General features: G+C 40.3%; 1 protein-coding gene across 2 annotated transcripts in view; it reads right to left on the bottom strand.

Annotated features, from left to right (window-relative positions):
• Nucleotides 1–27,264, bottom strand: part of CNTN1 (contactin 1) — a 253,457-nt gene that overhangs the window by 150,466 nt on the left and 75,727 nt on the right. For both annotated transcript variants that reach the window (XM_065635765.1, XM_065635775.1), the window contains exon 2: nucleotides 26,347–26,398. The gene's annotated coding sequence lies outside the window, so the exon portion shown is untranslated. The remainder of the gene's footprint in view (nucleotides 1–26,346; nucleotides 26,399–27,264) is intronic.

Here is a 27,264-nt window from a genome sequence, read left to right as displayed (position 1 = left end):
AGAATTTCTGCTATCTTTGACTGGTATTTTGAAATTTGTATTTAATCTGATGGGTTCCTCAAAGCAAAACTAGAAGCTTTGAGGAATAAAGTAAGTCCTCCCTCCACCAGCAAACATTTGTAAGAAGCACAGACAATAAAAAGACAAAGTGGGGCCATTTTCTTTGGAAGATCCCAAAGATAAGAAGGGGTTTACCATTCAGACGGGTAAAGTCTGAAAACTGGGCAAATTAGTGCTTTGTTGACATTACTGGTGTCAGCAAACACAAACTCGAGTCTTTGTCGTAGGTACATTTTATTACATTGAAGTACTGCCTACAGATTCACTCTGTTAGGCATATATCCTAAAGAAAATTGATAATGCATTAGCTTTGCCTTCTCTGCATACTTATCTGTATTTTTTAGCGTTTCCTGATTTACCAGTAATGAAAAACATGCAATGAAAATGCCCTGCTCTCCTTGCTGTAGTACTCCGGTTCCACTCTTCTAATATAAATGATCATATTGGGCATTCACATTCTTAATTTGTCTAGGTAGAAATCAGAAGCTAATAGGCGTAAACACAAAGACTTATCCTTCATCGCGAATACCAGTTTCAGCACACTCCACACAGCTTCCCAGCCCCACTGGCACATTAACCTTACAAAGTAAAAACTCCAGGCTTGGGAACCTTCTACCCAGTTGGAAATGTAAAAGTGCTCATGGGTCTGGAAGGTTTTAAGTTGTGCTACACAGTGGACTCTTAGTACCCTCAATCACACGATCTCATTTCTAGCAGAGTATATTCTGACAGCACAAAGCCATTTAACGCAGCCATTTCTTGTACGTCTTACAACTCTTCATTTTATTTCAGTAACGAGCTGTTCAAATCTCACTGTTTCATGAACCTCTTTATATTATTCTTTTGCTGTTCTTCCTTACTGTCGTCTAATCCCTGCCTTTCTTCATCATCATCTTCCTCTTCTGTTCCTCTTCTTACACTGACCAAAAGCTCTCTTCTTCCACAACAAATGAATTCTGTTCTCCTTCATGTTTTCTAGGTAGACTCTTATTCTACCATTTACTTATCCACAATGACTGTCACCTTGACTCCAGTCCTCAAATCCTCCTGTCTCTACTTCTCTTTCCACATGCCTATTTCTCCAACAGAAATCTGACAAAATGGAACATGATTTTTCTTCCTTTGCTCTCCCTTCCTTTACCCACCTCATTCTTGAAGCACAGAAAATGTCTGTGCTCAGTCCTGCTATATGTTCCACTCTCCTTAGAGCCACAGCCGTCTCACATAGTTTCATTATTTCCTTCAGAAACTCTCATTCCCCTGTCCCTGTCTGCTTTGATTCTCCTCTCATTCTCAGTGTTTTTTTTATTTCACAAAGAAAAAAAACTCCCTAGTGTTTCCCTTAGCCTCAATTGCTTCTGCAGCCACCATTACATCTTCCTCCTTTCTTTCAACTCTATATAGCTTTAAAACTACTGGATGAAGTCCCTCTCTTTCTTTCCTGCTGCCTTTTACCTTTCTCATTCAAACGTAGCAACTCTTGCAATCTCTAACATTCGGGATCTGTGCTCATTCTTCGTTCTTCCTCAGATGCCAACTGTTTTTCATGGTTAGGACACCTAAGGTTTTGCTTTTGAAGTTCAGGCTTCCTTGACACAGTCTCATCCTGATCTCACTGTTGCTGTGGATGTCATTCAAAGGAACGACTTCATGTTTCTTCTATGCTCTGCAGAGAATTATTTGGTCTTCTTTCCTCTTAAAACTTTACTCTGGTGCAATCTCCTCTGTAACTACAGTGTCGACTACCATCTTCTGTTTGGATGCTACACCTCTACTCCAATACTACTACACTCTTGTCAAATTGGGATCTCAGCCAATATTTCTCATACTGCAATTTCAGGATTCAGCTTAAGTTCCATATAGCCAAATTAGGGGTTTTATTACATGCTACAAACTCATCCTGCCAGATCCTTCCTGAATCACTGTGTACAGTGGCAGCATCTAGCCCACCATTTAAGACACCTGTCTGAACATCATCTCCAACCCAGATCATCCTCAGGTTGTCAAATCCAGACCAAGTGTTGCAGAATCTTTCTGCACAATAATGTTCCTATACGATCTTTTAATATGCACTTAATTAATACCCTTGTCTGATCCTCATCATGTCAGGACCAGATCGGTACAAAATCTTTTCCTCTGGCCTGGACAAACACAGCACTAAATCAGAGTGCTGCTGCAAAAACCATTCTTCTGGTGCATCACTCTGACTGCGTGACCTCTCTCCCTTCACTCCTTCTTTCGGTATCTCAAATACAAACAACTTCATGTTCCCTTCCATGGACCTCTCTCATTATTATTCTCACTCAGTACTGAACAGCCAACTTAGAATTAGCCTGTAAGTTATTTTTCATTAGCCCCTTGTTAAATCTTCAGTCAAGCACTTCTGTGCTTCCTCCCATTACACTTCATGCTTTGGAAGAACTCTCTGCAACACCTGCAAAGCCACTGCATTGCCCTCCTTCAAATTCTTTCTTAAATCTTGTTTGCTATGATAATTACAAAAAAAAATTGACAGCCTGTAGGCTGCTCAGGAAAGCTGAGCCCACTACCTACCCTCATGGCTGATTTTCTTTCACTATTTCTTTGGAATTCCTCATCCGTCTTCACTTCTTATGTTATATTTCCACTCATAATTATTTATGAGTAATTCTCACTGGGAGACAGACAGACTTTTTATTTCGTTTGTTCAAAGAAGTCTCTGGTTGATGACTGTGGCTTTTCAGTACTACAGTAATTAAGAGTATCAGAGGACATAGGAGACTGGGAATCTGACAGGGGTTGTCTAATAGCACCTGGGGAGTCAGAAGCATAATTTGCACTGGCTCACAGTTCCTATGGAGGAGTTGTATGAGGCTGACCGAAATCAAGGATGCCAGTTCAGCCATTTAAGCTGAAAACATGATTTTGTTCCTCTGTGGACTACTTTGCTACCAATACTTGAACATGTTCCCCAACAAAACTGCTTGTTCTACTTTACTGTTCAAGTCAGTGTTCTGAGATATCGAAGATACTAATTAATTATATGAAAATGCTTTCTGTAATAATTTTTCTGAAACAACCAAAATATTTACTACAATTATATAAATTGTATGTCAATATAATTGTCCATACTACATATGGTATACTGTATTCTATTACATAGCACAGGTTTAAAATATCATACTACATACGGTACAGTTGTAACACAATATAACATAAAAAAGATAATAACTGTAGTTATTATTACAAGAGACTACAGGCTGCTATAGACATCTACCATATTTCAGGTGTAAAAGAGTATACGTATATACTAAGAAACATGGCACTCTACATTCACATGTTCTATATGAAGCCTAAGTCTTTCTTCTCCTTCTGTGGAGCTCCTCAATATGAGGCAGTTGTTACTCAAAATGTTGTTTGATTTTCAAGAGCTAGCCACACATACAGAGCTGGAGAGAGCACTTTCATCTTCTCTTAGGGCTGTGGCTGCAAGAAGCAACAAAGGCTGTATCCAAGATAACACAGAACATTTTCCTCCAAATGCTTTCCCACATTTACAGGCTGATTTATTTCAAATCGCTGCTGCTCCAAAACTAGCATGAAGTGCAGCATGACTTGCTGCAGCACATCCCTCTACGGACTGTCTGTAATACTGATGGGAAAATTCTGTTCTTCAGATATTCACCTGGTTTTCTGGTCAAATAATTCTCCTTGGGCCAACAGCCCAAACCCACTATAGCTCTAAACCTCTGCATAAATTTTGAGCTCTTGTGCTTAGCAAAAAATGTGTTTGATATGATGTTTTTCTATATCCTTATTACTGGTGGTTTTACACTCCGCTGTGCATGCTTCCTCTATGATGTTCCTGACCTCTGGATTGATTCTTCTATCCATCATTACTTAAGAACCCTCTTCATTCGGTTTATTGGTCTTCATTCATCATACTAACAACTTACATCACCAGATGAACAAAGCCAGCTCTTATACTTGACCCAGTAGCAATCCCCTGTTGGTCTGCCTGACTTTAAAGTCAGATACTTCCGATATCCTCATCCAAAGACCCACAAAAATTCAGGGAGCACCACAGGAATCAAATGAGTGATGTGTTTTGGTGAAAATACCCATTACCGTGAGCAGAAATTCAAGGCCACTGCCTGTGCAGAGCATAGCAACCATTTCAGGGCTGCCAGCTCTTTAAGCGTGCAGTTCAAGCCAATGAATGTTTCCAGTTGACTGAAACGCTTTAGCTACCAGCCGTTTACCGTACAAACAAGAGACAAACTGCCGCAACCAAAGATCTTGCTGGGGTCGCTCTAGAAAGGGTCGGGCGGGAGGGGGCCGCTGGGTGAGGGCAGAAGCCCCCGGCCCCTGCACAAGCAGCGCGGGGCTGGGCTGACTGCAACTGGGGCAGGCGCGGGTTGGGAGCAGCAGACAAGGCCATTGCAACCGGGCAGGCCTGAGGCCCTGCCAAGATGGGGCAGGGGCAGCGAGGTGCCTGGCCAGGCACAAGCACAGCTAAAGCACGGCTCAGGCAGGCCAGCCCTAAAAGCAGCTCCTAGAGGAAAGGGGGAGACGGTTTCTCACAGCTTTCCTACAAATCTGATCCCGGGCTACACGGCTCCACCATTTCAGAGTTGGGTTGAACACTGGGAGCTAACTCCTCGGAGGGGAAAGGAGCTGGGGAGACTCTTGGTGCACTCAGGCTGCTACAAGCAGGAATGAAAAATGATGAGATTTTCCATGAAGACTGGTGAGGTGGGGGCAGGAGAGGAAGCAATAAAAAGAAATACGCAAAAAGAGATACGGAGTTTGTTCTGAAGCTAGGGGAACAGAAGCTATGGAAAGAGTGTGAAATTGAAAAGCCAAACAAAAACGTCCACGACATCAGCAGAAGGGTGAGAGGAAGGCCACTGTGCAGGCAGTGGGGCAGCGCAAGCATGGGGAGGCAGGTGTGACAAAACTGGCTGAAAGCGAGCAACAGGAGGGACTCTGCGGCAGCCTGGATGGAGCTCAATGCGCTGAGAGCCGAGGGGGTGGTCTAAGCTAAAGCGAGGAGCAAGAAGGATTTGACCATCACACAGTTTATTTTCTTTCGCCTCCTGTTTTCAGGAGATCGTGGTAATTTTTTCCACCTGTAAAATGAGCTTGACATCCCCAGAGCACAGCACATCAGAAGGGAGAGACTGAAATCGGGGACAGTGTTGGCGTGCCCGCTCTGCCCCTCTGCAGCCAGCAGCCCTGCAGAGGGGTGGCCCCAGTATCCAGCCAAATCCAGAAACGCGGGGAACAACCTCGTCCCCATTCAGCAAGATTTTATGGTCACGGGTATTAACATGGTGCCCTGAAAAAGTGTTTCAGAAGCCAAACCATGAAGACATCAACTTACAGTGCCTGCAGCAAATTCATACTCGTAACAAAGTATACAATAGTCAGAAGAATTTTCCTCCTGCTCCTTTTGTAATCTGCACATTTGGATTTTTATCTGTTTTCTACTCAGTCTGCAAACTGCTCAGAGCGAGCATATTGGATAGCTGCTTTTCAGAGTGGGCTGCTGTCCTTCCCATCACACCGATGGAGGAAATGAGGGTGCCTTCTCCCACAACGACCCACTGAACGCTAGAATACATACATGATTTGCTTGCTTGATTTTACTCCACTCCCTGCTAGCTCTGCATGTCACACCACACTTTTGAATGAGGAAAATGTCAGTGGGTTCCCTGATAACGCAGCATGGGATAGCATTTGGCTGCGTACAAATCGCAGGAAAACTGAGGTGGGAGGGCAGTATTTAATTTTCATCCTCATGTCAAAGATACTTGCCAGTCAGTACCACCCAGTGTTTTCAAATGCAGGTCAACTTAGATCAGTAGCTTGCCAGTAAAGAAGTAAAAGTGACATAAAATAAACAGAAAGCCTCCCACTTTCCTGCCACCAACAGCCTGCATTGTCAGTGACAATCATCCTCTGCTACTCACCACCGGCACACAGCCCTCTCTGCGCTTTGCCAGGGCATGGCTTTTGACTTTGTCATCTCCATTTGTTCACAGTCCTCTGAATCAACAGATGCTCCACAACACACAACACACAGCAGTAGTCCTATCTGACCAGAGAGAAAATAAACATACCAATACAAATGGAAAACCCAGTTCTTTTTAGCTTTTGAAGAACTGCATTCCTCCAAATAAAAAACGAATCAGACGTTCAGGTTCTCCCAGGAAGGATCTTCCACTGCAGTAATATCTATTCCCAGGTCCAAGAGCAATCATGTTTTTAATCCTCCATGCTCTCCTTAGAAGTGCTCTGTGAGAAATTACTAACTGCAAACACACAGATAATATAACATAAGCAGAGCTAAATATGCATCATAGATTGCAGGGGGAAGAGCGTAGCAATTAATGGAAGTAGAAGACTCTGAGTTGTCATGAGACTTAAGCGTGAACTCAATTAAATTTTGAAATTTCACTGCTTTGGGAAAAAAACTCAAAACTAAGCCAAATCAGGATTGTCAGTTCCTTAAAATTTGGAATGAGGAGCTCTCTTTCTCTTGTTTTCTAACCTATACCAATGCAACCAGTTTACACGGCTTTTAGGATTCCTCCCTCCTCCCCAAACTGTAATCTGCATAAAACTTTGTTTTTTCATGTAGGTTTTTTTTCAGCACAAGGCAGGTTTCACCAACATGTAGAAAACAAGATATTTCCATTGAGTGATGCTTCAACTCGAATGAACAGACTAATGTCTAAAACTTTCTCTGAACAGATAAAAGAATTGTAGGCAGCACTTAGTGATAAACACAGTAAATTATATGAACTACAGACCATGAAGGGTTGCAAGCACTACACAGGATATGCAAGCTGTTTTATTTGTTTTAAAAGAAATATAAACAATATTACTAAAACCGAATTCCTACCTAGGACAACAAATAGTTGTCTTTGAGGAAGCAGAAGCTCAATTTCAAGTCCCAAAGTGAAATGTTGTCATGTAAGGGATATACTGAGGGAATATTGTCTTGGAATGAATAAATACTAAGTATGTAAATAACGAATGAAGGAAACCTTTGAATGGGTGTCACCTATTCCTGAAAGAAGAATACTTTTTGGTCAAATGACTAATGTTGCACAGTTTACTTTAGTAGTAGAAATAAAATAAAAAATAATAAAAAAAATAAAAACCCAACAAAAACCAACACAAAAACAACCTCCCTGCCCCCAACAAACAAAAACCAGAAGAATAAATATGAAGGAGATGACAGTATCATGCATACATCTTATGTACACAGATGCAAATGTTCACCAACTCTTTTTAGTACAGAAGAATTAAGCTAACAATTTCATATATATATATGTGTGTGTGTGTGTATATATATATCTCTCTCTCTAAACCTTAAGTAATTTAATGCAGATTAAGTATTTCTAGTCATTGGGTAATTATTTTTTCTGCCACATTCCAAGACGATTTTTTTTTTTTTTAAGCAGATGATGGGATGGCTAAAGGACTGCAATGTTCTCCTACTGCTTGTAGAGACACCCACATAGCTTCTCTGTGGTGTGGATGGTCCTATGAAGAAAATTAAAGAAAACTTTCAGAAAGTTCTGCTTTGAACTAGTGAGGTCTGCAAAAAACTAACAGCAGCTCTTCGACAAATATGGGAAATATATTCCGTATAAATGATAAGACTAAATACTGTGCCTTATGGTATACATCAGCTAAAAGGCAGCAAAAGGTAGTAGTTGTAACACTGTCTTTTGATAGCTCTTCATCTAACTAGTCAGAAAAATAATTGAAAATTAATTGTTGGCCCTTTGAGTTTATAGAATTTACCATTTATATATTTATTTTACAGTTGAAGTATTAAGAGGCAACAGAGACTAATTCTCTGACAGAAAACATACACGTTTCAGAGGAAAGGAAGCTGTGGTGAATGGCTGAACGGACATCTACTGTAACCCACCATAACGTGTCTGGGAAAGTAAGCAGCAACATTAATAAAAAGCACAATGTGTACCAAAATATCAAATATTCAGGCCTCCTAGTTATCCCACATGAAGATTTTAAATTCTGAGAAATATGAGAAGATATTATATGTTAGCTTAATTGTATGCTTGGGGGCCATACTTTCTAGGGTTTAGAGAAAGTGATGGACTCTGTTTTGTACACAAAGCTTTTACTTGCAACAGGAGTACAAGCTGAGGGTACTGACAAATAATGAATTTGTGATCAGATCCTGAAATACAATTGCAAATATGGCATTTAAGATTTGACTAAATGTGACTGATACGGCCCACCTGTTGTGTAGCGGTTTCATTATACAGAAGTTTCACCAAATTTCATATAGAAAGTATTTACGTGTTTGTCCTTGTTTTGGCTGAGATGGAGTTAATTTCCTTCCTACTAGCTGGTATAGTGCTATTTTTTGGATTTAGTATGAGAATAATGTTGATAACACACTGATGTTTTAGTTGTTGCTAAGCAGTCAAGAACTTTTCAGCTTCTCTTACTGGCCTATGAATGAGAAGCAGGGAGTACACAAGAGGTTTGGAGGGGACACAGCTGGGACTGCTGATACCAACTGACCAAAGGGATATCCCACACTATATGACATCACGGTCAACATAAAAAGCTGGGGGAAGAAGGAAGAAGAGGGGACATTTGGAGTTATGGCATTTGTCTTCCCAAGTAACCATTACACATGATGGAGCCCTGCTGTTCTGGAGATGGCTGAACACCTGCCTGCCCATGGGATGTAGTGAATGAATTCCTTGTTTTGCTTTGCTTGAGTGCACAGCTTTTGCTTTACCTATTAAACTGTCTTTATCTCAACCCACAAGTTTTCTCACTTTTGCCCTTTCGATTTTTCCCCATCCCACTTGGGGGTGGAGTGAGCAAGTGGCTGCGTGGGGCTTAGTTGCTGGCTAGGGTTAAATCATGACACTATTCAACCATGAATATGATCTGAAATAAGAAAACTGCAGGCATATAACTTTAAAAATAAATAATTTATCCATTACAGAATTAAATATAAACATATTTAGTACTCTGTAAAGAGGAAAGAATTAAGGAAGTTACCCTTGAACTTAAGAGTGGAATTGGCCATATTCCATCTCTTCACCCTGTTTTCAGTGTACTTTCTGCCAAAAAGCATGTAAAAGGTTTTGTCCCTATCAGATTGAGTAATGTCCTAAGATAACCTGACAACAAAGAAGGGCAGGAATTTTCTGAACAATTCAATTATGATCTTACCAGGGTATTTCCAGACTACTGATATGTTATCACCACTTAAAACGCTGGCAATCTTTTGTGATAGGAACACTGAATTTGCTAGATGCCTCTTACCAGAGTCTTACTTTCATTTACTAATATAAAACAAAACTGCTGCTGTGCTACACAAAACACGGAGCACAAATCAGTCACATTTAAATGACCCGTGCAAGCTTACAAACTGTGGTCAGGGTTTGAAAAATTGTTTTCCTAACCTACAGGCTCCAATTCTGCCATAAAGCTCCAGGCAGTTTCTATTAACTTGAGCAGGACCACAAGGTTGTTCAAGTGTGGAAAATGTTTGTTTCTTAGTAATTAGTTACGTTTATCACAAAGACATACAAAGACATCTGCTATCTCCATAAAAACAAGCTGAGATATCACTGAATGCCACTGCTGCTTTAAAAGAAACAGTATGACTTTAACTGGGGATATGGAGGGGGACACAAAGATACTTGTCACTGACACCTGCCTAAGGCTGGATGGAGGAGGTGGGTTTGCACCAGCAAGCAGTAAATACTCTACCGCATCATGGGCAGTGACTGTGCTGTTCTGACAAAAATCCGTGCAAGGGACACCCTGCATGAACTTTTTGACACAGTCTGTCAAAAATAAGCCCGATATAACTCTCCAACAACCAAGGTTTTACTGTCTATCTCCACCTCGAGTTCCTCAGTGATGTATGTGTACCTTGAAGGACAGTGGGATGTTTTAATTTGCATGTTTTCAGTAAAAATAATGTGCATGATACGTTTTGTACAGGAGGGCAGAAGGGAGTAGCCCTGGCGCGTAGAGTCTGGGCGGAAGGAGGGAAAGAAAGCGACTTCTCTGCCGGCTTCACTGCCCAACTGGGGCAAGCTCCCCGGTGCTCTCTGCCTTCCCAGGGGAGCCTCTCCTGGGATGGCACCCACCCAGAAGTGCTCTGCCAGGCAGCGTAGGGTTGGCTGGGGTCGAGGGGCACGACAAGCTGGGAACCCATAGGTCCAAGGGGAGTAGGAGACTGAGAGGATGAGGGACCTCCCTGTAGTAAGGAGCAGATCTGCAGCCAGCGGTTACAAAACCAGGGACAACCAGAAGGGACTGCATAACCATTTGCTCCGCCATGCTGGAGGCAAAACCCAGCTCTGCAAGGATACAGTGGGAGGGACTGGTTTTCAAAGCCTTTTATTTTAACGTGGTTTACCTACAGTTTTTCCTATTTAATGAGACACCCATTCCAGTTTATTAATTTGTGTCGTAATGAAAGCTACCTTATAAATCTTGTTTGGTGCACTTGAGTATGCCATCAGATAGGAAGAAGATAAAGCTCTGTTATCTCGGTTCTCCAAACACAAGCTCGTCACATACACGGATTACAAAAAAAGCCTCCAACTTTTCAGTTCCTCTTTATTTTACTAAGGGATGCTTCTCAAGACATAAATAGGCTTGATGGTTGTTGAGTTTCATATACAGTCACATCCAAAAAAAGAAGCATGAATCTGGTATTAGAGGAAACCAATAAACAGTGTCAAGTGCTCTGCCGTGTTGGAATGGTCAGAAAGACGGCACAGAAGAAGATTTTGTCACAACAGAAGGAAGATCAGAGAACAAAACCAACAAACTGGAGAAGATATGTGGCTTCTTCTCTCTCTGTAGTGCAGAGTAGTCCAGACAAGGTGTCTGGAAAGTACCTGCACTGCTAATTTTAAAAGAATACTTTAACACCCTGCTGGGACACATGGCAGTACAAATATTCGGAACATTGCTCTGTGGTAGCCTTTACCCTTCAACGAAACCAGGTCACTTTCCTGGCTTTTCCTTTAAAAAAATCAGACTCCTAGCACTCTTATGCAAAAAAAAGAAAATAAATCTTGTAGCACCTCTGATTTTTGTTGTTTCTTTACTAGCTACTTCAGCCTACGCACAGTGCTATAACATGTGCCATTTACTTCACATGACCCCAGTCACGTTCTCCATGTCCTTCCCGGCCTCCTTCCAGCCACAGCGTCGAGCTTCTCCTCTGGGACACCCCTCAGCCCTGGGTGGGGAGCGGTGCGGTACAGCAAGGGAAGGGGCAGGGTTTGTGATCAGTGTGTGATCAGTGTGTGATCACTGCCACAGGAGGCACCCCAGGGTCGGGCTTCATCGGAAGCTGCTGCTTGGAGAAAGGGCTTCAGCTCCACATCACCCAACTGGGTGAGAGGCAGAGACGAGCAGCCCTGGGCACTGACATGCAGAAGCGTCAGTCCAATTCTCCTAATAAAATCTAGAATAAAGACTACCAAGTAGCATTTCATTATATATATGCAGGTGTATACAAGCAGACCTGCCCTGCACTGCTTCAGCATTCAAAACTGCCCCTGAGAGCAATAGACACCTGCAGTATCTCCGCTGAGGTTCTTCCCCAGCACGTTCGTCACAAAGCAGATGCAAGAATCAACGATGCATTGGTCACCAGGAAGGATTAAGGGAGTTAGTGCTCCATTTTTTCTTCAAAATTTACCTCTTAGGAGAGGTAAAAATGCTTGCAGAGAAGTAAGAAAAGCTCATCAAGATGACCAGGCCTTTGTTTTGTCACTAAAGCCATTCTTACTCTCAAATTCTCATTTTTATTGGAAAAAAAAAAAATCCAAGGTCCCTAACTACTCAGTCCTGCTGCTTTTCTTTCTAGATTCAAAAAGAAAGATTTTACCATTTCAAGTGGTAATTTTTAAAAAATCAACTCAGACTGTCTTGTTTTCCTCAGCAGGGACAGTTTTGAAGATTCATTATCTAATCGCATGTGATCAAAACAGTCCACCTCCAAATCACAAAGGTTGTCTCCTTGCCAGAAATAGTAATGAATGTATTATCAGTAGGCGAGAAGGTAAAAAAATTGCATTAAAATTGCAAACACACATTTATGAAATACGGGAACCAAGGCTCTAATTCCTGTATGCAGTTACATTCAGAGGGGAATTTACAGAGTAATACTATTCATTAATAATTATTGGTATAATTCCATTATTATGATGATCAAGGAAGCTTTAAAACACTCATTTGAAAGAGGTAACAATCATCTGGGCCCTGATCCAGCGAAGCACTTTAAAATGTTAATTTTCATCATGAAAATAACCAACTGGATTTGAACAGGACTGACATGCTTAGGTTAAGATAATCTTGGCTTTGTTAAGCCTATAATGTGAAAATCAAGTAGAAGCATTGTAAAAGTAATCCATGAAATCCTGCCAGAACTTTACCTTGATATTACATCATTATCATATATTCTCCAAGGGACTACTTTCTTCTGGGGGACTACCAAGTAAAATGAAGAACCTTTACAGGAACTCATTTGGTGAAAAAAAATCCACTGTGGACCCAAGAACACTTAAAGCCAATATATAATCAGTAGCTAGATGGTCACAAAATTTATATCTGGTATGTAAGGCCAAGATTCAAGCGTCTGACCTGAATCCAAACCCCAAACCAAGTCTTCCACATCTGATTATGAAACACATTTTCTTCTTTAGTTACATTTTTCAATAACCAGCTACACAAGTTCCTTTATAGACCAAGACTTGGGCTAGGTATCTCGGTGTTCAGTTGCAATTTTAGAAGAAAAGGAAGAAAGACAGGAACACATTTAATTAAACATCATGACGATGTTTGCCTTTGGAGTGGGTAGGAGCTGATCACAGTAGTTATGGACAAACAAACCGCAAAGCCTCTGTCATCTTTCTGGAAGGGATCCTGCCTGCATCCAGCTCCGGTCCCTTTTCTCTTACCTGATGCGGAGAGACTGCCTCTAAGGCTGGGAGCTTCTCACAGATTGTCGAAGGCTCCCAAAAGCTATCTACCCATCCGCTTAAAGCAAGCAGTGCACCTGTTCAGAGCCCCCTACGGAAATTTGTTCTCTTTTGACCAAAGACTTTCTTCAGCTCACCTACAATTTAAAAACAAAAACAAAACAAAAAAACCCATAAACGAAAACAAAAATGCAAACAAAACAAATAAAACCAAAAACAACAACCAAACAACAACAAAAAACAAACAAACAAGCCAAAACAAAATGAAAAACAACAACAGTGGTATTTAGCTTCAAATGTAGACGAGGCTTTTTGGAAGCATGTGTCTTTATTTTTTTTCCACCAATCATGAAAATAGTAGTGGTCAAGGAAGAGTGTCTTCGAATTTCCTTAATATAATTTAAACTGGATTTATCTGCAGCAGACTAAATTCTGAAGAACCCAAATAAATTGATCTTCAGCAGTTTTTGAGAACAACATGAATCATCTGCTGTCTTTTTCAATCTACAACATCTGATCATGTTCTCCTTTTTTATTTTTGCTCTTATTTCAGACTAATCTTATTATCTGTATATGTATTTAAATCTTTCATTTTATGTACAGGGTTCAATAAGTTAACCACCAGTATCTGATAATAAAACCCCTGCCTACACCTCTTAGCTGTCACCTCCTGTATGCTAGACAGAGATTTATCCTTCTAAATGAATTCAGCACAATGAGGAATGAAGCATGAGATGAAGAGTTTCACAGACACTTTTATAATGTAACCTACCAAACTCTAGTGTGGGTTCCTACCTCTCTTCTCCTGTTCCCGTGCAGCCAGCGAACACCAAGTTCTGCTGCAGGGCGCAGGGTGTTCAGAGACACCCATTCCCCATCTCTCCAACCACTGCCCATTTATATAAGAACCATTTTTAATTAGCCTTCACAACTACCTTTATGCTTAGATTCCTGGTGTTCCTAAAGTAATGTCTATGGGTTTCAACATTACATATTTACAACCTTTAATCTCAGATCCTACCACCTCTCTCGCTGTACAGGGAGCCTGCAAAACAACCACCACAAAAAGGACATCGTATGCAGGAGTCAAGAAACTGAGAAAAGATGTAAAGGCCGTTTTATCATTTACATGTTGCATGATGTTTCAACTCTATTAAGTATAGCTCGGGGCCAGAAAATACGATTGCAAATAACATTAACTGTATTAAAACAAATTATATTTGATTTACTGAAAAGACAGTGCACTGCTGGTGGAATGTAAATGTAAATGGATTGCCTGACTCATTCAGGGTGAAGGTTAATCCTAGAGGTTTCAGAAACCAAATGGAATAAAAAGCAAAAAGTCCCCACGATGCCACTGAAGAACATTTCATTACTTACACACACTTCTACATAGCTCCCAAACTGAAGACAAATGCTTTACAAAGAAAAATAAGGTGACAGGCTACATTATGAAGTTTATCTATATGCCATGTGGAGCAGGGCTGCGCGGAGACACTCTCTGCTGGCAGAGAGCAGTGCCTGACACGGCCGCTGCGCTGCAATTCCACATCACAGTCCTTCCCACATCTGTGCTGGGGGCACAAACATAGCTGACATCTCTAACATGCTGTGGCACTGCACGGGCTGGCATCTGCAACACAAGCTGTACAGCAACAGAGCAGGATGGCAAGAACTGAGGATGGAACGGATGTTGTGAAAGACAAGTGTTGCAGCAATTAGGTCACACGTATGGTTTTCCATATTTCACAGCTATGCTGACATTATGTGCCACACTCCAGCTATGTCCTGATTTGAAATGAGACCTGGATGGTAACTCCTCTTTACTGCCTTTTCTTCTCCCCCTCTCCTCTCAAGGTGCACCAGTTTCCTTTCAAGTAAAGGCTGGAAAGAAGTTCTGTTGCATTTAAAGGGATACTCTAATGGGAAAGACAAGGAGATGAAGGCTGCTGGAGCATGCAGACATCCCAAGATGAGGATTTTGGGGTGTAGCACTGATGGCACATGTCCTGCAGGCATCCAGAGCTTAGCTTCATCTACTCCAATATCTTATTCAACAGGAGCAAGTAGGAGATCAAAGAGAAAAATGTTTGGATATCCTTAACGAACACATTTGTCTTCAACCTTCTCTAAGCTTATTCCCTTAAACACAAAGAAATGTATCGCTCTTATCCTCTCTCAGAGAATAATCATTGAATGTTCTTTGGAATTTTATTGACCTCTTTAGATATAACACACTATGGTGATGACTTCAACAAATAATTTATTAAGTAAAATACGTTCCATTTTATTAATTTTAAATTACTTTTTTGTAATTCTATTACTGTGCCACTTCTATTTTAGTATTATTTGAAAGAATAAGTGGAACTTTACACACATATGGTGAACTTCTGTTGACCATATTGTCATTCTCCAGTTATATTTTCCTTGGATGTATTTCATCTGCAAAATGAACTGTCCTGATCAACTAATTACTTTGTAAAATAATCAGTGATGAAATAATAATTAGTGTCGAAACACTTCTCTAAAGTTTCTACCTATTCATATGCTCAAAGAAGAACTAAACATAGTCAAGCCAGAAGGTATCGTCCAAGCTGTTCCATTCTTTATGACTCAAATGTATATTTCTTATTGCATATTGAACAAATGCTCTTCCTGTGTTGTCCAACAGGATCTCTGGCTCTCTATGATGACTGCTACTGAAAGAAAGCAACGCACGCTACTATTCCAATTAATCTTCCCAGTGTGTCTTTCACTCAATAACAACCACATTTGCCTGCCTTTATGCTGCCAAATCATTTACCATTGATTTTGCTCCTAGGTTGTCTTCTTTGCTCTGTTTCTTTACATTTCATTCAAAGTATTCCTGCTTTTATTAAAGTTAATTCCTGCCTAGGTGTAATACCACTTTTTCTGCGTACCACACCTTACCACGAGCTGTCTGGGACACCGGTGACCGAAGCAGGACCGGAGCAGGCCAGTGGCAGCCACATGTCCCCACATCAGAAACCTGCATCTCTGCCTGTCAGAAGTTGAATTTAACAACCTTTACAGCACTCTGAAAGGTTGTTTTTTTTCCCTCAGCTTGCAGAAGACACATTATTTGGTTTTTATTTTCTTTTTTCTGGTTAGTTTAACGCCCAAGGCCATTGAAGGTTTTATAAAAGCAAGACTCTTGAACTGATTTTGTGCTTTGTTTTTAGAAATTACTCACAGTACTCAAATCCTTTTGTCACAATACAGTAAGTAAATATATGAATGAAAATAAGAACATAAATTGCCAGCTCTCAGAATAATACCAACAGCTAAGTATTTAAATTCATTGTGACTCCATACTGAAATCTGATTTTTTTAAATGGTCTGGAGATACATGCTTATCATATTTTAGTGCGCACTAATGCAAATCTCTTCAAAGACCAGCCAAAAAGATTTCTGAAGCCGCAAGTCAGTCTAGTGTCAGAGAACAAAACCAAAAAATGGCTCATAGCTAATAGTTCTAAAGATAAAGAATGAAGCAAAATAGCTTTAGTTGCAGTAAGCATAATGTGCAAAGACTCTCAATTTCTCACCTCAGAGGCATCTTATCTGTAAAACTGCATATTTGGTGAATTCAGTAATTACATTACTTGAAAACTGAAATATGAAAGGTGAAATAAAAAAAAGCCATGAGTTGTTCTGTGACCAACAGATGTAATAAAGATGATTTCCTACAGATTTGAGTCCTGCTTCTCTCACACTCCTTAACCAGAGTTTTTCCTCTTTACTGAGCCACAGCCATCATGAAACCTGTAAGAACTTAAGTATCTGCAGGACTCACAGAAGAATTCCTTCCCAAGTTGAGGGAGCTCGACCAGCAAGTCAAAACCTCATGCAGAGGACTGACAGACAGAACATGAACGCACAATCCTTGTTTCTTTAGGAAACAGTAAAATGTTACACCATATTAAAGCTCCATTATATGAGTGGTGCTGGCAACACATGCTCTATGAAAATTTCAGCAGCTTAGTACATTTATTGAGGCATACAACATAAACGACTGGCAGAATTTAGTTAAATATACATTTAAAGTATCTTTTTAAATGTTTATTTTGAATTGTATATGTACCCTACACACTATAGTTTTACTGATAATGTGTATATGTGTATGCAATTACATTTGAAGCATGGAATAAAACCCCAAAAGTCTTTGAATTGTATTGATGATCCTGAGGGTCTCTTCCAACCGAAAATATTCCATAATTCTATGATGAGGTTTTTCGGGTTTTTTTTTAACTGTAGGCCATCATGAAAATGAAACCAACCTAAACAGATGATGAGATATTTCTGATCCTCGCCTCTCTCCAAGGCTCGGCAGTTTGTGTACAAACCGAGCACAGTTGCTACCACAGCTCCATCTGAGCAGAGCCCCAGGACTCCGCCTGGACCAGGCAGAGCAAGGAGCTGGAGCGGTTCACAACAAGCTGCAAGAGACGCTCTATTAGCTGCTTGGGAATGAGTCTCTTCACGGGTTTTACTTCTTTCTTAAATTTTATTATTAATATAAAAAAGCTTTAGTTTTACTCTACATTGAAAGCAAAGGCCAAACAAGATTCGTGTCATGCCCACCCTGCTGCTGGCTCTTCCAGGCCTTCCCCATGGTGGGCTGGCTTTGACCTGAACTGCAAGTCTCCGAAATCCTGCTCTTTAAGACCCAGAGCTGCTTAGATATTTTCTTCCTAAATATCTGTTTATTCCTTTTTCAGTTATACTCCTGAGGAACAACTAGTCCAAGGTTTGGTTTGGGCACTTCGGACAGACAAATCTCCTTGCTTGCTTAACTTGTCCTCCACTCAGGGAAAACCCAAAAAACCCTCTAAGACCCTTCTGGTCCCCGTGCTCTTTGCGGGGAACTTCCATGTTACCCTTACCAGCCTTGCTCTGAGGCATCATTCCGAGCTGAGCAGCATCGCTGGCAAACAGCTGCTTGTTGTACCTGTAAAGTCATCCACAGTGTGATTGCTCCTGTCACAATTTCTCAGGTGCAGTTTGGCTATTACATGCAAATATCTCTTATGAGCTGAATATACAAAGCTAAATGAAAGCCTCCTGTCAAAACAGAGGTTGTGATAAAGATGCCGCTCATAGAACTGACACCAAATTCATGCAGACGTATTCCCAACCTGTACAAACATCACTCACTTTGAAAAGTTCTATAAAACAAGGGGAAGTGACCTCAGAAACACACAGGTTGCTTCCCACACTTTAAATATGATCCTCAAAACATTTTTGTAAGAATTGGTTATCAGTAGGGAAATAACTGACAGCAAGCTAATGTAGCTCAGTAACGTACTCATTACTAACTCATACGTGGTCTACTAAAGCACCAAAGTCAATGTATTACTTTAATACTTGATCTTCTGTAACAATAAGCATGAAATCTCAGTACTATACATACTACTCTTCAAGGACTTCTCCATACAAGAATGTGACTAGTTGGTTCAATAGTGCTTGGCTGAATTTCACTACAAAAACTGATAAAAGAAATTTTGTAAAGTCCAGGAGATAAATGGTGCTGCAGGCACAGAAATGCATATGCACACATACACACCCAGAACATACGTAAGACCTGCACGTGGTCACAAAAGGGACCAGGGTTCAACAGCCTAAACTAGTGGGAGACTTGAATTATAAGCCACAGCTTTCACCTGAGTTTGAACTCTGAAATATATTTGAAAGACAAATAAAGCTGAATGTTCTTAACCACCATAAATACACTATTGCTCCGGTTTTCTATTCCTTTCTAAGATTAAATCCTTTATTAACTCCAATGTGTGTTGCGGCCATAGAAAAATATTTTCATTTAGAAGAATATTTTCACCTTCAAGCTCTGCCATGAAACAGAAGAAGGAACATTTTCAAGACACAAACTGTTCTGTGGCCACAAAGCAATGTGCTGGCATCTGCTGTCATTTTCTCTTTTCCCTGCACTGACCTGGTAGAGAGATAGAGTAGCTGGGGGGCCTGTCACCACCAGTGCTTCACGCCTGTGATTTTTTACACAGGAAAATTACTCACTGCTTGCAGGATTACTGCATTAGGCATTTTTGTTGCTAGGGGTATGAACAGACTGTTAGGAACCCATAAGAACTGTAAGGTGCAGATGTGGTGGAAGAGCTCATACCTTCAGTCTTTTTGGCCTTCTTTATGCAAGCCTAAGAGAAGAGAATAACTGCTGGCTAGGGGGACAAGAAAGATCTGCCTGAAATCCTGTTTCTAATGTCATGTTAATGAGCACTGGATTTCAGTGGAAGGAATTACTCCAGAAGGAAGGAAACAGTGAGAGAGAGAAAAAATGGGGGAATATGGAAAGGCGGAGAATGAAACAAAAAATCCCAAGAGAAATAATAGAAATAACAAACACCTGTACTATCTAGATCCATTTCTGTCCCACAGCAGTATACATACACCGTCTTGCACAATTTCATACTTTGAATATCTATTTTTGACAGAGCTCTAGAAATAAATTTCAAAATGAAGTTATCACTAGTAAAAGCAAGCAGTCCCTGCAGGCCACCACCCCTCATGCTTCTGCAGAGAAAAGGCCACTTCTAATAATATTTCTTTGGCCAAGCAGATTTTTCTCTGCCACTACTCAAATGTGTCCAGCTCTCCAGAAAAGTTCTGCAGTTAGAATGTCTCACGATGACACACTCAAGTCTATGAAGAACATCAGATAATCCAGCTAGCACAAGTCTTACCTACAGCTGCGGGAGCCGCCTTTCTGATCCATTAACTACTCCAAAGCCAATCTTCTGGGAGAACAAACAGCCAACCTGGCTGCTGACAAAATAGACTCACTTTTTTCTCATCAGCTGCCAAGACAGTTCTTCTCCCCAGGAGAACAGCACAGAGTAGAGAGCAGATGGCCTCTATCCTGTCCACACCTGATGGACATCCCGAAGCTGAACTCATAACATCATTATTCAAACTAATATTAGATTTTTCTGCATTACTTCAGCAGCAGCACAGTGAACCCTAATCTAATTTGCATAAGTCATCACTGAAATCTTAAAGTTTTTTGGGCACTGACCGTTTTCAGGGTATTTGCAATGCTCTGCAGTACAAGGGAGATGCTAATTACCTTTCAGGAAACTTTCAAAGGTTAGAATGGTGGCCAACATACACTCCGTATTAGCCAAATGTTTTGCTGGAGACTGTTGAGAATCTCTGAAGATTATTCTGGACAGAAGAAAATAAATTCACCAAACCTATTGTATCCACTAGAATAACTAAAACATGTATCAGAAGAGACAAATACAATTAAAATGTACCTTATTCATGTATATGCATGAATATATATGTGTATAGACTTGTGGATGTATGCGGATGACATAAAAGAAGAGGTAAGGAATAGTTAACAACACTGCTGTTTAAATTATCATGATTCAGTATTAGCAGAGCACATGTATTTGGTGATTTGTTTTACCCCATCTTCAAAATCAGGTAGGCAGTAGTGAATAATTTATAATTAATATTTGGATCAAATTTTTATCCAACTCTCAGTTAAAAATAAGTATGTTTCTGCTATCCTTTTTCAATTTTAAAATGGTATTCTTTTAAAGAATTAGCATGAAATCATATTTATAAAATGGAGAGCTGTATTCCAAAAAGCTGTGAAGCGAACTCAGCAAGGACAAGGAAACCAGCTGAATATGCACTTCTAGTGTGAAATTTTAGCCATCCCTGAAGAGGGGAGAGGAGTATTATTTACCAATAAATAATTATCCTTAGAATGAATATGTAAGTTATGCTTTTGTATTTGGTATAATTAGGATGAGTACATGATGTTAGCAAAGTGATTACTAGCATTCTGCATTTAGTCCCTGAACCAACACTTAAAAGGATGTCAAAGACTAAAGAAAAGTTTCTAGACATGTTATATAGTCACATTCATTAAACTTGCCTCAGGCAAGAGTTAAAGACCTTCAGCCTATCCAGTTTATCCAAAAGAAAGCTAAAATGAAATACCACATGTCACAAATATTGGCAGACAATAGCAGATTTCATACTATCTATGATGTTTTAATGTTTAATTTATTTCTGATGCTTTGCATAATTTTTGGAAGCTCCATTAAGAATTTTTTTGCAGAGTTAGTCTCTTTTTAATGAAAAAATATATACTGTTCTTGATGCAAGGTGAAAATTCACATATCCAGGATGTCAGTCCTGCAAGGCCATTTGGTGCACTCTATTTTCAGCCATTTGAATCTCTTCCTATTTACTTGTGAAAGACACCAACACTTAAAAATAAGTGCCTTAATATCTTGCCTTGATTCAAATAGCTTTCAGCAAACCTGTGATATAAGTGCCTGACACAGACCCTTCCTTCCTCAAGAAAAAGAGCTGATATCCATGACTCAACCCCAGCATCAATACCAGCAGTTGGCTGAAGAAACATCTGGATAACCTGCCCAGGGATTGCAGGGGGCTGACAGCCGAACACGAGAAATGCTCCAAGCATCTGCAGGTATCCTATTCCTAATCTGCAATAGATTATGTTGTTTATGCAACAAGTACTTCTTCTGAGCAAAATATCAGCTTAATTTCCCTTTGCAAATGAAGGGCTATGGGTTATTCTGGGGACTCGTATACACAGTCTCTGTTACTCCAGTTACTGTGTTTCCTCCAGGGCTACTGGCTTTCATGACCCAGTCTAGCAAAGGCTTCTCTGCACACCCCCAATTAGGAAACGTCTATGCCTGACCCTCAGCATTTGCTGCTGATTTGATTAACAATCCCACTCAGTGCTTCCCAACAGATGTGTATATGCTTCAATACTGTCCCTAGCAAAGTCAAAGGGTTTTATCGCCAGCAACAGTGGCACTCAGGAGGTGCCACCAATCACATTTAACCCCAAGAGGGGTGTAACAGTACTGAGGCATGTTAAGAAACTGCAGTGGTAGCCACATTAAAACATGTAAGTATCTGCAAACACAAACTTTGAAAGGAAAGATTGTTGAAGGCACACAGTGCTACCTACCTCACAGTAAAATGAGCCAAAGACAGAAATACACTGGAAGCAGGTGATCTTAGTTGGACATACCTTGTCTTTTCACAGTCCCTATTGTGTCAACTACTAGAGGAAATTAAAACCTTGAACAAAATTTTCTGAACACAAAAATGGCAAGATAAATTACGTGGGCTGTTGCAATGTATCAGTGTGTCAATCAATAACACAGTCTCCGCAAATTTGCAACAGTTTTAACAGATGCTGCTGTGCATAGTGGTGTTGTTTGAAGAAACTGTTGGTTTTCTCTAAAAAATATATCTCCAAAGCAGACTTAACTACACCGTTGGGAAAGCTGGTGCATATCCAAACCAGCTCACAGGTGAAGACCTTTCAGGAAGACAATGCTGCACATTCACATTTCTGCCAGTTACACTGGCTGCTCCGTGAAGAGGAGCAGACCACTCCAACAATACAGCTCAAGGATAAGAATGTGGAGCAGCAGGAGCCGAGGCAGTTGAGTAATTCATCTCTCTTGAGAGGAATAAGACACAATTGCACTCTCTGTACTGGCTGGCACAAACCCTTCAACAACAACCTACTATGTGGGAAACAGACTGGCCTTTGTTTATGCCTTTACTGAGAGCGTTGCTCTTAAAATACTTCAGTAATTTGAAAATAATGCCTCCGATGTAAAAGGCAGGTGCATAGTTATAGAAATTAATGTATAATAAGCAGTACATAACCTATTAAGGCCTTTCCATGAAAATGTTGATTTGAACTGCTTCTGCTCATTTGAACGTATCCAAATGGAATTCTGCAAGACTGTTGAGAAGTATTTAGTCTGAAGCAACAGTTACATCCAAACACAGATCTAACTCTTTCATACTCTGGGGCATTGCAGTGCCTAATTTTAATAGGAAGAGACTGCATTGCATTGGAAAAATACAACAATATATGGAAAGCATTACTTTTGAATGTCTGGTTATTTCATTAGCTTATTGCATACTTGAAAGAGCTTTGTTAGATGAGATGCTACATCTTATGCAATAATTAACACAACACCATTACTCCTGCTGAATACCCACCGGATAATATACTTGCCTCTCAACTTTCTCTTCAAATAGATGACAGTCATCATGCCTGGTCAATTCACAGAATCCTGTCTTTGAATCAGACCACGGGAGAGGCACACAACAGGCACCTTGTGCCACTTGCTTGCAGCCGAATGGTGTCCTTCTGAGCGCCGAGTCCTACCAGAGGTGTCTCCTCTGCTGCAGCTCAGCACAGTTCAGCATCTCTCCCAGTCGTGAACCAGACACGAATGACTGGCGGATCCTACGCGAGGCTGTCTAATCCCATAAGGTCAGAGAGGAAAAGGGAGGCTGCAATGTCGCATTACAGCTGCGCTGCTCTCCCCCCAGCCTGTCATTTTACCATGACAGGCACTGTTGATAGATGGTGATCAGAGCTAGACGCTCAGCATGTGGCTTGCTCCCTCTCTGCGTCCCATAAGCTCAGGAGAGAGCCATCCAGAAGACAGGTGGCTTGCTCCCAGCTGCTTCCCTCCCCAGGGAAAAGTACTGGATGAGGAATTGCACATAAGACTGTACACAGGACCTGCAAGCTTGCTGCAGCTGCACAGCCCCATGGCACCACCTGAGGGACTCGCAAGCAGGTGCCCTGTCCCACAGGAGAATAACCAACACTGCCTGGCCCTGCAGGGAACTGCAGACTCCTGCACTTCCACCTCCCACTCCTCCAAAAGGAACTTCATCCTTCATTTTGCCTTTTTCTCAGCCAAAGAATAAAAGTAATATTCACCTTTACTGATGGCAGTTATAAATTAGAAGCAGCAGCTTATTGTGGCCATTTTGAATTAAGACAAAAAGCAGCAGGTATATCCAGATGCTCCTGGAATCACGAGCTCATTCGTACAGAACAATAAGCAGGGGAATGGTCATCCTTTAATAACAGAATAACAGCATGTACCATGGCAGATATAGGCTTATTGGTAAGGAAAGTATGATGACATGTACATGGAGAATTGACCATGAGGAACAGTGCAACCAAGGTGGATAAAATCTTTCTCAAACAGAAAAGGTGCAAGAGAAAGATATGGTATCTCAGATACAAAACACGTTTCAGGAATGAAAGAACTGTCTCATAAACACCTGCCCCAAGGGGAAAAAAAAAATAAGGTGCATTTATAAGCGCAGAGGGCAGAACCATTATGCAAGTCTGTTTGCAGCAGCATGCATTGCTACAGGTTGGAGAAGCATACTCTCCTTCACCATCGCCACACAAAGACAGCTTCTAGCTGTCAGATATGTTTGATAAATAGCTTCGCTTATACCTGTAAATCAAAATAAGAGCCTAAGCAGAGCTTCTGTAAGGATCAGAACTATTCCAGTCTGGTATGATGCTAAGCACAGTGCAATAATATCCCATACTCAGTGAAGTGTAAGTGAGCTTTATTCCATAGTCGTCATCCAAATAGAAAGACACCTCCCAACTTCAGGAACCAAATCTGATCAGGCAACTGGGATCACAAATAACTATTAAACAGCTGCACTTATGTCTTTGTTAGTGTAGAAATCAGCTTTCTAGAACATAAGTGAAACAGGCTGAACAGAAGAGTTAGCTCTCTCCAGAGATTATGTGATAAATCAAGGTCCAAGGACATTAAGTGAAAAACAGTATTTCTAAGGGTAGAAAATATTTGAACTGAAATCATGCCTACAACGTATGCCATTTCACTAGCACTGAATAATACAGTATACAGAAAGTCATATTATTGTCATTTGGAAACAGCCAGACAAATATATGATTCTATAAAAACTAATTAAATAGTAAAAAACAGAGATTTTGGGCTATTTTTCAGATAGGTTAGCTAACAAGGGCTACAAAATTAAGTTTGCTCTACATTAATTTGTTCATTAAATAAAAATTAACTGAAGCGGTATGTAAAATGGAAATGCAAGGAGATGTTTGACAAAAAAACCCCCACAATGCATAAGAATAATTATGGTTATTTGCTTATATTGCACAGATCCCTTGGGTTCAGTACAACACAAATATTCAACAAAACAGTTTGTCATTGTATCAAAGACACCAAGTTTCAGACTCCCAGAAGGATTTGGGCTAGAGATAGGTACCTACAGGATTCACTATAGCACTATTCTGAGCTGGTACCTTCCTTGTCCAGCAGCAGAAAATTAATGAAGTTATAGAAGGTAAAGAACACAGAAGTTGAACATGTCAGTGCTAAATAACTTTAAGCCAAGGAACCATGTTTTGCCATTAGGAGCTGTGACTTCCTCACATCCTGTTCTACCACAGAATAGTGGATTTCACTTCAAGTATTTTGAACCACATACTGAAAATTGTTTCCAAAACTGCATTAAAGCGGCTCTTGTTTATGTTCTTACTTGAGTGATAGTCTTAGGAATATACATCAACTTCATGCAATCTTTAAGTGATCTTCACAGGAGGAAAATAATGCCTGCATACCACTAGTGAAAATCTAAGCATACTCCTATATGTGGCTAGATGGATTAGAGCTGCTCCTGTTATTTCAACTGTCCATCCCACCAGACTAGCTTCACCAGAGACATGTAATGTTGCTTATTGCAGTGTAACATGATTTTATAGACAGCCCAAAGTTAGTCTATCTTCATATAGTGAATACAGTCATCACTGAGCTATGGGCTTCCTATTGCTTAGCAATATGTGTGTATAGAGCCAGGTCAGGAAGGGCTTCAGCCTGCATTAACCTGATCAGCAGGTTCCACCTTACATGTTTCAAACATATATACATTGTAGAACCCAACAGGTCATTTCTGAATAGTCACTGAAAATAGAGATTGGGTCCTATGCTTCTGTATTATATATACAAAAAGCTCATTTGGTGTGGCTTTCATGGCAGGTGCCGTCTCAGAAGTACGAACTACTCTTACCTTCAAACAGAAACCGACAGATATGCATATCAAATATCAGTTCAAACCAGGGAAGTATTTGAATCAAAAAACTGTGCCAGTAGACCTAATGCTAAAATGCTATATTTCAATATAGCTAACATTTAAAAACTAATGATGAGGTCAAAATCACAACACTGCTTCTATGTATTAGTTCAGCATACATTTCTGAATTAACACTGTTTTTACCACTTCTTCCGTTGCACTGGGACTAATTATTTGCTAATAAGAAGCTCATATCTTTCACCTCATTACTTAAACATAGTAATAAATAATTATTTTAAAACTGGATGTAAGAATTGAAAAAAGAAAAGTCACTAACCTCTAATGAGGTGGAGTCTGTTTCAATGCAGATCCAGAGGCAGTATCTAGAACTGAGTAAAGACAGGGTTCAGCTGGTTGCTCAGCTCTCAATTTTTCAATTACCAGTTCTGTTACAATTTGTTCTGCATTCTTTCATAACATTCTCTTATAATCAGCTTTTCCCAGATGTTTCCTGAAATTCATAAACACATGGGTTTCTAGCTAGACACTTTCTTGCACAAAGATATATTAATAAAATCCCACCAAAAAAAAATTTAAAAGCGGAGTGAGCTTGTGTGGTTTTATTTTTCCTGATTACTTGATACACAAGCTATTACAGACTGCCTTTAAAACTAAGCTTGGGTGTATATTTAGCTATTTTTAAAGTCATAAATACCTTATCACAAAAACTTGATCCTAGAGCCCTCTCCTGCAGTAAATTACACTGAGATGCCTGCTCAGGTACATCACCGAACTGCTGCTTTCTCTAGCACTTTTCATTCTTCCCTTCATAGTATCTCTTCTGATCCCTCTTTGTATTTGTCTCTGTCTAACAAATTTTGCCATACCCTTCCAGAATGATTCAAAAATCTTTACTTAATTTCTGCTTTGATTTCTTCTTCCCAAATCTTCTCTGATTCACAGCTGCAGACACTGTCAAACCAACTGCAAATCTTGATTTCTTCTCTCAGAAGTCTGGGTGTAATATCTACTATACATCTGGATTAGTGGATCCAAGGTAGGAACTGGCACTAAACTGGCACTACTTGCAATTTTTCAAATGCTTCCAAGATCTAGCACAACCCAAACATTTCATATAATACAGACTACTCACTTCAGAAGCTGGCTACGTAAACTAACAGATTTTCAGCTCTCTCCCATGCCTGTACGTCCTTTTGTAACTGTAGTTCAGCCCTAATGTACAAAGGATTTTACA

Source organism: Caloenas nicobarica, chromosome 1, assembly GCF_036013445.1.
Source record: "Caloenas nicobarica isolate bCalNic1 chromosome 1, bCalNic1.hap1, whole genome shotgun sequence".
NCBI lineage: Eukaryota > Metazoa > Chordata > Aves > Columbiformes > Columbidae > Caloenas > Caloenas nicobarica.
Note: the sequence above shows the minus strand (reverse complement) of the source record. Positions and strands in the feature narration are given on the sequence as shown.